The sequence below is a fragment of the Bombus terrestris genome, chromosome 6 (assembly GCF_910591885.1).
Source record: "Bombus terrestris chromosome 6, iyBomTerr1.2, whole genome shotgun sequence".
NCBI classification, from domain to species: Eukaryota; Metazoa; Arthropoda; class Insecta; order Hymenoptera; family Apidae; genus Bombus; species Bombus terrestris.
Genome location: NC_063274.1, coordinates 5236820 through 5253069, shown reverse-complemented (window position 1 = coordinate 5253069; position 16250 = coordinate 5236820). Strand labels below are relative to the sequence as shown.

General features: G+C 41.2%; 1 protein-coding gene and 1 long non-coding RNA gene across 4 annotated transcripts in view; one reads left to right on the top strand and one right to left on the bottom strand.

Moving 5' to 3' along the window:
• LOC100646780 (ecdysone-induced protein 78C) overlaps positions 1 to 16250 on the bottom strand; it is a 140725-nt gene that overhangs the window by 102749 nt on the left and 21726 nt on the right. The window lies entirely within an intron of this gene.
• On the top strand, positions 5993 to 11511 carry LOC125385234. Its single transcript, XR_007224282.1, has 2 exons — positions 5993 to 9152; positions 11062 to 11511. It is a non-coding gene; the product is annotated as an uncharacterized LOC125385234 (long non-coding RNA).

Below are 16250 nucleotides of genomic sequence, written 5' to 3'. Positions count from 1 at the left end.
TCAAAGTCAGCCGGATGAAGTACCTAACACTTTGTCCCTCGATAATACACGATCGTACGATTATTTTCAAAAGGAAAGGAAAGTATTCGAAAAGAGAAACGAAGAAAGTACGACGTATCTGAAACATCTCTGCCTTTACGATAAGTCATCGATGCTTATTTTGCAAGTCGTGGCACGCGAAATCGTTTCACCGATGGAAATAGACAACCGCACGCGTTTAAACGCCCTGTACCGAATCATTGTTAACGTGGTCGCGATCGGTTATCCCTGACAACCAGACGAACCGGTCCGAAACTTTTTCTCCAGATAACTTTTCCTCCTGCACACCTTTCCGGCGCGACTTCCTTTCTCTAAATTCGCTCTTCCAATCAGAGCAACAAACCCTCGTTATCCTACGCACGAAACGTCGCGTTGATCAGCAATACGTTGCTCGTTTCAGTAGATAAGGACAGTGCTTATCAGACTATAGGAAGGATATACGCATAAGTATCAGGATTTATGTAAGGCGTTAGAATTGATTCAAATCCCCAAGAAAGTGATCGATCGATCAAAGTTTTTCAAGTTGTGCGGGGTAGCAACCTAAGATTTTACTTGCATATAAAACTTTGATCCAAGATTTTAAACAGGACGATAGTTCTTAAGGATTTCGATCGTTTCCAGATAATGTTTGAGACTCGACTCATTCGCTATAAGCGTTCGTAGATGCAGGTAATAACTATAAATGATGGTGTAGTATAAGTATTTAGTAACGATCGATCGTGCGATCGTTACAAGGAGCAAGATAAAGTGAGTAAGATGTAGAAGAAAAAGGAAAGAAGAAGAAGAGCCGGACAAAGAGGACGAAGGTCTGTTCGGTTCGATAATAATGCATCAAGTGCATTGGCCAGTGACCAGCGTCACGACAGGTGCATGATCGACCGTTTTGTAGCTCTCCTCGACGCGAGCATGCCGCGTATCCCAACGTTTATCGTTTTCTGCATACGACGCGTTCGATCGTTCCGCGAGTGGTGCCTGGTCGTATTTAATACTTAAGCGTTCGTCACGGAAAATGATTAATGGGCAGGGAAATGAGTCATGTGTTTCGGGAACGTGTCGAAAGTACTGTTGCATAATGCATATGCTTACATGATCTTATTGATTGTCGTGGAATTTTTATCAACGTCACTGGCAAAATTACGGCTGATAATATGCTTGTATAGAAATACGATGATGGATACGTTAATACTACGTTACGTGAATTTCGTGTGTCTTCCAAAAATTTGATCCTATGGAACTCGCCTGATGAATAGTTTTATGTTGTTGTTATTTCTACGTGAAATTAATTCATTTGAATGTTCAATTATCGATTGTTAAAAGTAATTAAATTAAGTTCGCTGGGATTGACAAATGAAAGATATTTGGATATTGACGTAGTCAGTTGCGAGGATAAAATCATCGAGAAGCAAAATGAGAAAAGGCGGAAGAAAATTTATAATGTCTTAATTCTATTGGAATAATACTGCTTCGTTTCCTTCTTTTTTGCGAGCATTAAATAAAATAAATAAAAAATTAAATTAAACGATTAAGCAGTATATCGAAATCCAAAGCAGTTCGAAGTTAGAAGATGATTAAGCCAGCGTTAACGCCAGTGCACGAAATTAACCGTAAACCTTAAGTTGCAGCCAAGCGTGGCGTATCAAGAATACCTGATCCGAGAACTACGTGATTCGCCTGTATGGTCCTTCGGCCATTGTGTACAATAATTTGAACAAGCACGCCTTCTCCTTTGTATTCCAAACGGCCCATAACCCAGCATCGATAACGCCATGGTTCAAAACGCTTCTATTTATTCCAACTGGAACCGAACCATCCGCTAATGTTCCTCCTTCCTGCTCCGTGCAATTTCCCCGGTGTACCAGATAACGGTCAGAAAAATCCGATTCATGGACATCTCTCGCTATCTGATGGCTCTCTGTTTTCCGTTACAAGGACACGATCCTCGTGACTGTCAGGAACGATGTCACAAAACGGAGTTTCTCATCGAAATCGGAAACAGGTTTAACTAAGGATCAAGTTAAGCGAAGAAACTAAATAGCAAAGAGAACGTTCGTTGTTTCGATGGACAAGAAATGGGAAGAAAGAGAATCGTAAGAACGAAAGAGCGAGAGAGGAGAATAAGAGATCGGCGATTTAGGTTTAGAGATAGAAAAGGAAGATCAGGTAAAGGAAACGATGGTAAAAAAGAAAAAGAAACGACCTGGTGTTAGAATTAGAGTGAGAAAAAGAGGATCCGCGGCGAGATTCGCGTTTCTCAAGCGTCCGTTGAACTCTTTGATACATCAACGTCCGTCAATCGCGAAGAAGCGGAAGAGATGTCCGCCTTGGCTCGGCATCCTGCGAAACCGGAGGTCTTCGACCGTCAAAGTAGACGAGGTGAACGCGGTGCGCGCGAAAACCGGTGATTCGCACGTCCCTCGAATGAACGAATCGCGCAAGTCGCTGGCTTCTTATTCCACGGTGGTCCTCGCACGGAATCCTGAGTTCAATGCCTCTTTGATGAGCCTTCCCTTCTCCTTCGGCGCAACAACCATCGACTCTGCGGCCATCGTCGCGAACAGTCCACCTTTTTCCCCTACCCATCCCTCTCCATACGATTTATCTTGATCCATCGACGAATCGACCGATCAAAAGCTGTCGATTCGCGTCGAATTCATCGTCTGACCGATGATCGTTTACGATCGACCGGCCGACCCACTACGACACACGAAAATCACGAGTACGCGTGAACTGTTGTTCCTCTTTCCTCTTCTTCTTCTTTATTTTCTTCGTCGTCCTCTTCTCGATAGAGAATCACGCGTGCTCGTAGGTGAAACTGCGTCGAATAACTTCCCGTTGATAATCATCGTAAGAGAAGGTGGGGCAAATTTATGTGCGTCGACTCGAACTAGCTGCGTGCAGGTGGAAAATCAGCCAGCCTCGACGATAGCGTGCATTATATAACTGCACGGCTATTTTCAAGTGTCGAGAAAATTTACGCGGAAACTATTTTTGTCATTCGATACTGAATGACCATCGTTAATGATCGTATCGTGTTCTTTCTCATATTCCCATGTTATTTATTTCAAAAAATATCGAGTCGAAGCTGGATTGAGAAAATTAATGAGTACGTCATTAAGAAACTTTGAACTTTATAATAGCTGTGTATCTTCATCGCTAAAATCTTGTAGGAACTTTCCTATATTTCTATCTTTTAAATTTTCCCTGTCAAAGATAATTTATGACATTACGTAATCGCAGCTATATAATCATCTCCTAATTACCCTTTTTACATTACGAACAACATTATTTAGTGATATTTAACCAATTTAGAAAATGTCAAATTACACGTGACAGCAAGACACATAGTTATCAACCGAATCTCATCTAAAGGTTATCAAACTACGTTTCACGATACTTTCGCGATATAAAATTAATTACCACTTAGAAGACATAATGAATTTACAAACGTAATCTTTCTGTTGGAAAGACTTCGTGATACAACATGATTAACACATATCGAAGCGTTAACACGGTAAGAGACAAGAAATTAATATTAATCGAGCATCAAGCGTTAAGTGAAAAGTAATTACCAGTAAATCTTCTTTAACTGAGACGACTTAATTCAAACGGACTTTCTCTTTCGTCTGAGATGTTCGACGTGCACAACTTTAGCTCGTAACATCCTGCAGATAACAATCGGAAAGAGGAAGAGAGAGAAAGGCAGAGAATTTATGCGGAGGCAGGTACGAAGTGCGTTCAAGTGGGTGGAAAATCAGGACCAGTGGGTGGTGCAACCGATAACTCACGTCTAATGGCAGGGTCCGAGTGAGACTCGGCCCTTCGATTTTTTCGGAGAACCAAACGTGAGAATTAACTGATAAAGGCGACACGATAGCAGCCGATTTATGACTAATTTGTACGAATAGAAGTTTTTAATTTTGCCCCCCCTCAACCTGCTAACATCGGATGGATATGTAACACATAATAACGATATAACTGAGCAACTTTATAAAAATTACCTCGAGAGAAAAATTCAATATTCCTTATAATTTTTACCCTTTATAACATAAACAGTGAGTGCCGTACGGGTAATAAGAAACTAAGTTCTTATCTTACAACGTTACGCGGTCATTGAACTGCGAGCCGAACGTGACAAACGCGAGTTACATACGAGATAAAGTTTGGTTACGATATTAAATTTAATCTGTAAGATTGAAAATTGCTTGACGATAATTACGTATGGTAGTCTAATATTTTTCAGATATTACGCTATTTCAGTTATACGTAAGTTAAAGAATATAATCGTTAAAAGGTAGAACTGTGGTAGGAAATATAATCCCATAATATTTTTAGTCAGATACAGCATTACATGTTTTGAAAATTTTACACAATTTCTGACGACATTCATATAACAAAAATAAATAGAATTGAAGATCAGAAACGATTCTTCTTACGAAGCAACCTCGATGAGCATGAGGATAAACCGCTGGATCGATTAAACTAAAAGAATTAAACTTATTTTGAATCAGACTTCGGCGAACAACGCTTAGGCGTAATTTTCCAAGAATCATCGGTTCGAAAGAAATCGATGCGACCCAGTGATCGTATCGCGCGTAAAAGCGCGAATGAATTTGCAATGAAAATACATCGACCCGAAGATTTAACACTGGTGCAAACGCGATCTCGAGGCCACAGGTTACGACGCCCTCGCCGCCGACGCCTCGCAACCCCTCGGCGTTCATTCGCGTTCCATTTCACGAAGGCTCAAAACAACGCCTCGAACAGCTGTTTGAAGCTTAAAGGCAAGGTCGCAGCCTTTACGTCTGCGTACGCAATGCCGCCGGTTTCAACGCGTCGCTGAACGCACGTGTGTATACGTACGCATATGCGCAAGCGCGCGTGCGTGCGTGCGTGCGCAGATTCGCTACTGTGTGTTAGCGCGCGCATTTGTGCACGCTCACGTGCGAACACGCGAGTACGTGATACGCCGACGAGTGCAGTGCACTCGATGACAGTATGTGGTATCGCAGCCGATACATACACATTTCTCGTCTTATGTGCAAACAGCAGATGAAAATAAAACGCAGGAAAAAGTAGAAACGTTGAGTAACTAAGATCGAGGATAGGAGGATAGGATTAATAAGATTCGATCGAGGATGATAGAGGTTAATTATTATATATTTAATTTGATAAAATAATGTTTAATAACTTACTTAATCCTATCGATCTCCTCAAAATGGATATAATATTCTAAAAGACATTAAATATGTATGTAGTTTCTAAATATTTGGTTTCAATACTTAATACAATCTCATTAACTCTTGTATAATCCACGCTTCTTATCAGCGAGATATTCTAAATAAGAAAAGATGTTTAAAGAAACATAAACGTTATTAAACGATTATGTACGTAATTTTTCATCATCGATACCTTCTAGAACACCGAGGAAGATTAAATGACATCTCGCTGCATATAATTATACGTCGATCTAATCGCCAATTATCGGTGGTATTACATAAGTAAGAAGCCATTTAAACCTTCTCATTTTTGTGAAATTATTTAAATCTTCGAATTTTCGTAAAGTCAACGACACCGTCACCGACTTTAATGCACATATTGAACTTATCGTTAAATCTAAAAGTCTGACGGTAAATTGTGTTCTGTTCGGATCTTTAGACGGAAAAGTCAAGTCGTTTCGCGTGTATACACAGATGACGTTCGCCACTGATCGACCCACGTGTGCGCGCGCACATGCGCGTTACGCACACGCACTCATGCAGCGTGCAGTCCGTAGTGTGCGTACACGGACACGTTTTACTGTCGCAGGGAGAGCCACCGCGCGCCGTACCACCGCACATAACTATAGTTATGCAATCCACCAACTCGTATTCATGGTCAAGGTCTGCGTCCTTACCTTACCGCTAGATACGTGTACGTGCACACACCAGTGCGACGGCTGTGCAAGGAGTTCACGTACGCGGAAAAGAGGGGCGAGGTTGCCGGCGAAAGAATAAGGGCCCGGACGTTATCGAATTCAGACAGAAGAGACGAATAAAGTTGAGCGTCGCTAATAGACCGGTATGCGAAACCGGATCGTCCGGAAACGCTAATAGAGTGGGCGTGATAAAGATAAAAAAAAAGTGTGATTCCGTTCGCTCGTTTCGGGCAAAAGATACGAGTTTCCAGATCGATCTACTCTCGCTATAGTCACTTTTCTTTGATCTTCGCTTCGGGTCTACCGATAAACGCACGTGCAGCGGCACTTACACGCTGCTTGGGTATGGAATTTGCATAAGTGCGAAAATTATTCACAATACAAACGAGTTCTTTTCTCCAAACGAGAAAATAAGTACATATTGCCACGTAGATTTGACGAAGTTATGTGAGCCTTTAACGAGCTTTCTCCGCGCACGAAAATAACAAGCATTATTTTCCTCGGCCGCTTATTTATGTAGAACATTCCGAATGGAAAATATGTAGAGCGAAACGCTGTGGTAATAAAGTTTGCTAAGAGAACACTGGTTGATCGACGATAGACCGAACAACGAAAAGCACGGCCGGTGGTAGCGTGCGACTGCCAGCCAAGGAAGAAAAGGATGCGTAGAGGAAACGTGGTTTCTTTTACCTTTTCATCGGAGTGGCTGAACGCGTACACGGCCGCTGGTGTTGGTGCGCGTGCGCATGTGCACGCGCACTGCCAGTAGGAGGTAATGGTAATGCATGGAGGAAAACGGTAATAACGCAGAAAAGCAGGAGAGGCGGTTGCAGTGATTTAATATAACTGAGTTACAGGAAGTGAATATTATTAGCATTCGCTCACGGTGGACCTATGCACGTACATTTATCTTTCTCATTTCTCGTATATTCGTGTTCGATGTACATATACTGTAGCTCGATACGCGTACAGGAAAATGTGTACTCCAAGTTTACTCAAATACGTACGTGCACACCTGTATACGTGTTATACGCATGTGTGTACGAGACAGGGTGTGCAAGTACGTGCAAAAAAACAAGTGTACAACAGGGAGGACTACAGCGGGTCAGCAAGAAAGGAAATAATCACTCTTCGTGTGCGTTTAACGCGTCAAGGAACGCGTATGCATACGTGTGACGGTACACGACACGTAATATGTGTGATGTAACGTACACAGTGCCTGAAATGCACGTGCGATTACGGCGCGCTTATTTGTGCGCCGAACGAGTTTCGTTGATGCAACGAAATCGCTTCGCGGTAACCACCATTTTACCGTGCCTTTTATCTCGTGAATAACGACCCCATTGCGGGAAGAATCGCCATACTCATGAGGGAATGTAACAGTCTATAGTCTACACTCCACACTCTACACTCTGCACTCCACGGTCTACAGTCTACAGTCTACAGTCTACAGTCTAGAGTCTACACAAATAGACAGTTCTGTCGCGTTTAAATATTAGGTCTTTGGGTGCCGGTAAATGACACGAATTTTTGTATACGCAAAGACAATTCGAGTAAAGAATATCGAATTGCTCAGCGACTTGAAAATTATAGGTATCAGCAAAAATGTATTTTAAGAGCGAAACTTCGATATTCGATGGAGAAAATATTTTTTGTAGCAAAGTATTTTATTAAAGAAGATAATCGTATTGAATTTTTCTTTATCAGAAGTAAATAAATAAATCGAAAATTTGTAGAAAAAATGTAACTTTGTTACATGTACTTATACGTTTTTAACATCAAAGAATTCGCATTAATCACGAGGCACTGCTCCTGCACCAGGAAGTCAGGGTGTACAAGTTCGATCAGATACACACGGAACAGCCGATCTTAATCAATTTCCCTTAATTTTACCGTTGCATGACCACTTGGTACTGTATACTGTATACCTACATAGTAGGCAGTTCAATGGCGTTGCACTGCCAACGCTAACACGACTCTCTTTCTCCTTCTAAAAAGGTCTCTTCTACCTCTACCGTCATTAGCATTGCCATTAGCTAAGTCTTCTACCCTGCAAAAAATCTTATCCCTAACTACTGCGCTACAAACTACCGATTAACATATCATTTAATTATCAGCCGAATTAAAAAAAGAGCAACTAAAAACAGGTATCAAATAAATCTTTAATGACCCTTGAAATTATGCAACATTTTCTCTCCTGTTTAGTTGAGAAACCAATTACTTTAAGTTTACGTAACACAATTTTTCCTTACCTCAATGCCAAACTGCAATACTCTATTTAACTAAATTGATTTACTCGAATAGCAATACACCAGAGTTTCCTTAACGTATTGCGAAGAAGAGTGTGCTGCACGCAGCGCTAGACAAAGCACCGAATAGCAAATGGATTGTTAGTTTCCTGGCTGACGACTTGAGAGCGAGTCGCGAGCGACTAGATTGCCGTGCGGCATAATACCGAAGCAAGGAATAAAATTTCTTTTTCAATTACGAGCCGCGAAACTCTCTGTCCGGCCATTATCACCGCGCGTGATACCTCGTTAAAACGTATCCGGAAGGTCAATCGTTTTATAATGCAAAGAGAAAGAGAGGGACCAGAGAGAGAGGGAGAGAGAGAGAGAGAGAGAGAGAGAGAAAGAGAGAGAAAGAAAGCAGGGGATTGGAGATGTATCGCGGTTAGGGTCGATGTATGCATTCTACACGTGGCTGTCTCTGGTCGTAGCTGCGCGTGCACCAATGTTTCGGTGCACCGCGTATCCTATACGCCGTGATTTCATTTTATTCGACGCGTATGTATATGCAGGGAAAAAGAAAGGAAGAGAAAAGGTGCGATAGAAACGCGCGACTCGACCGTGTTGTGTGCTGCTACACACGCACGGTCTCGCGTGCGCGCGCACGCATACATTCGCGCACACGCGCACTGGTAGCATCACTTCACTGATGATATACCCTACCGAGAGTTCATTGCTCTTGAGGTGCAACGGAGAACGACGAGGATTCGCGCGAGAACGTCGGAAAGAGAAGGAGAAACGAAGAGGGAGACGCGAACTGGCATTGGCACGATGGAGAGAGACAAAAACGGAGACGCACAGCACGGAAGACGAAAGGGAACGAGCGAAAGAGACTAACCGATGGTACGAACAAGACACTGTCAAGGAGCTCTGAAAAGTCGAAGGAAGGGCGGAGAAAGACGGATCGAGAAGTATGTATTTACCACACGTCTCGGCGACTTTTAATAATTCACACGCGATTCCCAGCGCACCGTTCCGAGTCAAGACCACACCACTCTCGATGTTTTCGTTTTCTCTGGTCGCACGCACATGTTCGAAGGAAATGGCAAGGCCGGTAGGAAGCGATTGGGTTAAACGCTCTTCTAACGAATGTCCGTCGGCGAGTATCGGTTTCGTGCTAACGTAACGACACGTTACGCTTTATATCCGTACGTGGTCAAACTGCGTGCTACTCGCGAGACATCGGCTACGATCGTAACCTCGTAAGTACAAACCGCCTCGAGAGCATTTCCCTCGGCTGGTCGATGGTAGTAATCGTCGTTAATCACGAGCCAACTGGCATAAAACAATTAAATTCGCGTATCCGACGAGCTCTTATAGGTACTTTTGATAAGTTATACTTCTCGGTTTTCTCAACAGCCGCACCGCCTGTTCTTCGCCTGTGCAATTCCCAAAGCCCACGATAAATTCACTTGTAAAGCACGCTTCACTTTGAAATATCGAATCATCGGGCGGGACAAATCAAAATGACATTGAGTCGATCGAAAAATCGGAAAATATTGGACGCGGACGCTCGTTGAGCGTACCGACTCGAGCTTGTACCGGACACGTACCGGGTGCAATGTACCTGGATGAGTCACACGGTAACAGCGCACACATTCGCGTACGCACATGCGTCTCCACGCGCGATTCGCGCTCGTGTGCGCGCGCGTCTTTCGTCCTTGTCTTTCTCACTCGGTCGCAGCGGCGCGGTGTTCCTCGTTACTCGTAACACGCCAGAAAGAAACGAAGAAACGCGGTAACTTGCGCGCGATACGCGCTACGAACAGAGACAGGGAACGGGGCAACGAGCAAGATGGAAGATAAAAATCCAATCATTTCGACCGGTTTTGCATCGTGCCGACGAGGATAATGGAATACCGCGTCACTTTTTGCCGGTGCACAGAATATTTCCTCGCGTTAATATCCGCGCGTTCTACCCCGGCTCCTCTCCTCGTATCTGCGCCAGGTACGTACCTAATCGTGGTATACGCCGCGCATTTGGCGCCCCTTACGTGACTGGCGCCAATCAGGTTAAGCTATTTCTAACTTTTGCGGAAACAACTTTGATTCGTTTCTTCGTTTTCCCTTTTTCTTTGGGTAATTATGAAGTTTTCGTAATTATAGTGTTATTTTCCTTCGTTTAGTCAGAAAATTTGCTAACTAAACCATTCGTAACTATCTGTAATTATAAATACTTAATGTTACAGCGTAATATATAAATGTATCCAATAAATTTAATACGATATCGTAATAAGTCAATAATATAAGCATATAAATAATATAAGGAGCTAAAAACATATTACAGTTAGTTATAACTTATAACATGTCTCACATATTCAACAAGTTAAAAATCGGGACGGCGATTACAAGTGTTTATTCCTTTAATGTAGATAATTAAAAGTATATTTTATGTAATTGTCACTGATGTTAACTAACCATGGAGACCAATACCAATAGTAGCAACGAATGGATAAAAATCACAGAGTTATGTAAACACGTGAAACTACGTAAGTGTCAAAAACTGGTAGCTATAAGGCTTCAGGGCAAGGAAATGATGCGATAACCTGTCGAATGCGGATAGAAAGTTCAATTCGTACGAGACGAACAAATTAGTCCCGCGGAAATTATTTTTAGACACAGAAACTAGCATAGTGGTAGTTCCAGACTGACTCGATTAAAAGCGAGTACGCGAGTCAGCTTTCGTCGCCCTTTTCCTACTTGACAAGCAAAATATAGCTTTAGAAAAACACGGTTCGCCACGAAACAACATGTGTGCGATCGTTTCGAATTCTTATGGCAACCATAAATTTTAACGAGATTCCGTCACTTTTTCTACAGGAAAACTGGATTATATCAAAGGATAAACGACGAGTATACAGGCGTGTAAAAAATCCGGAAACGTATCGAAAAGGTGAACGCCATACGAAGACAAGAAACGAGTATCTGGTTGCATGAATATTAATAAAGCACGTTAACTCGACACACGACTCTGTCGTGCTTATATTACACTCGGAAGTAGCCGGCAATTATTCAAAACCAATGACCACGTTGAAGAGATCCTTCTGAGTAGCCGGCCATTTATATGAGAGTTCGACGTTTTGAACGATCAAGCGCGTGAAATAAGAAATGCAATTTTTTTCAAATACCTGACAACTTCTAAACTTTGTCTCCCAAGAGATGTTTTAGACGCTAGAACGTTTTTCAAGAATAATCATTTGTCTAAAATGTTCGGTAATTATGTAAACTTGTAACTGTTACATTATTATAATATATGGATTTAAGAGTTCATTTTGATCAAAGACTGCTTTCTCTCGTCGAAATAAATTAAATTCATCGACACGTATGCATTTTAAAGGACATATACATATGCATTATTGTGAAAAAAAACATAGGAAAAGATTGGGCAAAATTTTGGCCAGAGAAGAACGTCTCCTTAATATTCATATCTTTTACATTTTTGACACAAATATTGTTACAGAATTTCCAAATTTAATCTCACGTATCTACATATGTACTTTTCCTTATTCTTAATTAATTAACATAAACTCGACTCATACTAATTATCATCAACTTATTTAAATTTCCAACAAATATCGTATATCTACGTGTAACAGTAATTTACACGCAAATGCCCCCGTCGTGAGATCTTTCGGCTTAGCAAGAAGGTTCTATCGAGTCCGCAAGAATTTATTAAGCAGTTAAAAATAAATTACAAAAAGATGAAAAAACGAAGAGGAATGAAAAGATGGAATGAGAAAGAAGGCGGTCAAAGAAGCACATCGAGAGACTGTTAAAACGGTGTTGCGTAATCCTTTGGATTTAGTTTACTTTCGTCGGTGTCGATGCCACGCACGTAGCGTGACCGTGGCACTGAACCAGCGGCACGAACTTTCTCGTGGCCTTCGTTCCAGGAAGACGATTTACGTGACACGAACAGGACGCCAATGACTGCGAACGGTCATCGACGGTCCGAGCATCGCCTCTCCATTCGTCAGATCATCGTGAATACATGTCGATTTCGAATCGATTATCGCTGTCGAACCTGGAGGAATCGAGTCCTAGTGAAACGAATTTTTTAGAACGCGATGATGCAAGCATTCCGCAATGACATAAAAATAGAAAAGATATATATATATCGAAGCTAGGTGTAACTAATAGTTTTCCGCTCTATCATAGGTTACTTTTCTAATCTCCTGTTCCATCTACGTTTTTCATATAACCTTGTATTCTTATGTTTCTTCCAGGGAAGAAAATTCTGTTCTTTCTATTTTAGCGGAAGTGATTTATCCATAAGAATTTATTTAGTAACTTTAAATCGATATGACTTGCTACAAGTTACTTCTTATAAACACAATTTATTTAAGAGCAACAACCGAATGATAGCGAATCTTCGGAGAGATGTACGAAATTGTTAGTAGATCGAGGATGTTTGTGTAAATATTGTTAGGAACGTAAGTAAAACAACGTTTGTTTCGAAACAAGACAGAAAGATTTGTTTTATTGACGAAGGGTAGCATACTCGTGATATTTTATATATTTTTGCATATTACCCGTATAACGTGCAGTTTTGCATCTTTATGTTATAAACGTACAACTATTCACAGAGTAATTTAATTTACAACGATAGATAACAATTTCTTATGTGTCAAAATTTACGCCGCTCCATTCCTACTTTCCTTACGTCGATTCTACAATTACCTCGCAATACAATGATCGATAGATATCCACGCAAAATATCGTACACAGAGCGAAGAAAACTTTTCTGCCTCATAATTCACCATCAGTCAATAAAACTCAATCACTCCATCAAATAAACAGGCAGGAAAGGGATCTATCAAACAGACGAACATTAATATCATCCGTTCTATTCTACTTCCCTTCGAACACCGCCAAAACCTTCAGGTGCCAAGCTTCGTTTGACTTTTAACAAAACCCAAGACGCTGCTTTCGTTCTCGCGAGCAGTTGGCAACGATTTAAAAAGAGTACCGCGAAATGATTAAGCGAACTATCGATCCTCAACGAAAGTTCGTTGTTTCTAAAGTGCCTGGTGAACCTTCTTGCGAAGTTTGAACGAGAAAAAATTGCGTGAACGACAGCGGAGCCGGCGAATTATGCGGATGGACGTGCGCAAAGGTAAACTGCGTCATCGTGCTTTCACGAGAATTCCCTTGGACCCTAGCGGGATGACAGGTCGAGAAATATTCAGGAGTCTGTTCCTTGTGCATCAAGAAAGTTATCGACAGCGGATGACACGAGCGTAGAAGCTTCGAAGAAAAAGGAAATTCCTCGTGACGATTCGTCGCGTACTAACGCGTCTCCCTTCAGGGAACTGCTCTGAATAGAATTAGCCGTGACAGACCTTGACCGCATCGAGATTGAAATTCAAAGTTGGATTTTCGGCAACCATCGCATCAAATCGACGCCACGGTCCTTTTAGACGAATGTATAATTTAAATGGCGACTTCCACCGTGGTCCTCGACATCTCTCGACGCTTCTCATGGTTAACGAAAAGGTAGTTACCTAGTGATGTTGAAAGAATCGCGGTCTGATCGTATTAGACACTTGATATAGTATCTCCTCTCTTGGGAATTTTAATAGCTTCTGATAGTAGTTTTCGATATTTTGAGACGCGAATGGCAAAATTTATAACATTATCGTTATATCGCGGGTTTCTATGGATTTATGAAGGATTAAAAGATACGTACAACATACAGACGTACGTAAAACATTTAAAGTATTTTAATCTCGTTAATATTGGAAACTATGCTCTAGCTGTGTATATAAAAGTTTTCACTCGCATAAACACAATGGGGTTGGATAATTGGAGTATTTACGGTGCACGAGAAATATATCTAAAAATTGATCGCATTATAAAAATCAAACCACGGTCCTGTATTAGCTAAACATTAGTGTAATTAACATTTGAACGTATACAAAGTTTCATTCGATAATGCATATCCCTAAATTGTTTTAATGCTGATCTTGTTGTCGCGATGTCTCAACTTTTGATTGTCACATAAGGTAGATGCATGTAACTCGTATTATTCCTTCAAAGTGTCACGTCTCAGGTTGTTTGAAACTTTACGCAGTTTGTCCTCGGTCGGTTGTATGTCGGATGACGCGCAAGAAATTTGAATCGTTTGCAAACGACCAGACAAACGTATTATTTCCTCGGAACATTTTATATCGCTTTCGTAACAAGTTCTCTCCGCTTTCAATCTATTCGTTCCAAATATAAGATTATTAAGTAATTACAACGCTTTTGTCCTAGCAAATGCTTAACTCGATTATAAAGCCAATTTTTAAAGCCAATTTTTACATACACTTTAAAATCGACGATCTTCTATCAAACCAACGAGATACGTGTGTTTCGAAGTACAAATATTAAAGACAACAATCGTCTTTCTCTGACTTTAATAAATTTCTTCCTAAAAAATAAATAGATACAATCAAACAACCGGTCCAGCTTTCTCTTCTGCCCCTTTCGCCACGACGACGCTGATCGGTACGATTTTCGCATTTTCCCAAGCGAAGATGTTCGCGGCAAAAGGGCAACGAATCTGCATTACACGAGATCCTAATTGTAAGAAGAAAACGTGTATCTCTCTACCGTGCACTGTTGATTCGCGAGTGAAATGTCAGCCCCCGTTCTCTTTGCAAATAGAGAGCGGCAAAGAGAGAAGGAAAGAGAGAAAGAGAAAAGGAGAGACGGGGGTTGGGCTGGATTCACAAGGAGGATCGTACGAAACCAGTTTTCGATCCGATATTTCCTTCAGACAATGGGAACGCTCGAAGAAAACTCAATTGAAAGAGAAATCGGTAGGACGGTGGTAGCCAACCAGAGCTTCGTGGATTTATATTGTAGCCTGATAGCATTGTGCTCGCCTCGAAACGAATCGCGACTATTGCAAACCACTCGGCGACCTTTCCAATTTGTATCGTAACCTTTACAGAACCATCTAAGAAGAGGGAACGATGGAAGCGACAGATAAACATGGCGAATCAGAATTGTAAAATAAGCAACGGCATTATTAAAACAATTGAAAGTTTCGTGAGGGCCAAGAGATATCAATGTCGGTCTCGAAGCTTCTTCGTTTTGGAGAGTTTCGAACGAACGCTTCTATCCTGACGTGTTCTCTTTGCTACTGGGACAAACGTTTAAATTACAAGACTTTGGATCCAACTTTAATCGTCAATGAGATAAGTGTTCAATCTGCGAGACTTACATATTATCGACAATGAGTAGGAATTCAAGATAGATAAAACCAATTTCCCTCACGTGCCCTTAAATATTCTCCAGATCTTCGTTTAAGATTGAGAGATCGAGACCAAGCAAGTAAAATATTTCTCCGTTGGACAAATATTTCAAGACGTTTCAAGTAATTTCAGACGCAAGTGTCATAAATTCAATGGAAATGAACGCGTAAATACGGCACGGATATTAGCGATCTTCTATGGATATAGAGCGATATAAATTATCTGCTGAACAACAATACACTGAAATAGCCTGTAAAAAAAGTAACGTCTAAATCGCTTTCAAGCAACAACGTATAAGTTGGTCAACTTTTTTACCTGTACGATCATGGACCGTAAAATTGAATCAATCAATTACAACTTTCATCATCCCATAATGAAATGCCAGGTACGCGAGCGACGCGCCAATTTTTTCCTCCGTTCGCTTTCATAACGCCCATATCCACGCGGCGTTACTAAACCGTGCGAGAAACCGTAACAAAGGCACGCGTCTTGCAAAACATCATCGCTTAAACTTTAAACAATGCTTCTCCTTTCAACGGCATACCATAAAGTATCACCGGATAACAATATCGTAACGTAAATTCATTCTATTTTTACTTCGACTAGGAGGTGATTGTACGTGAAAAGGATGAGTCAAAAATAATTGTACGATTAAATCTTTTCGCACAATGTTCCTCGGTTTATTTAAACACACATAGAATCACACACCTTCTTGCCGATTGTATCGCGATCGCCGTACGAAATAACGAAATGGCTATATACGGTTGT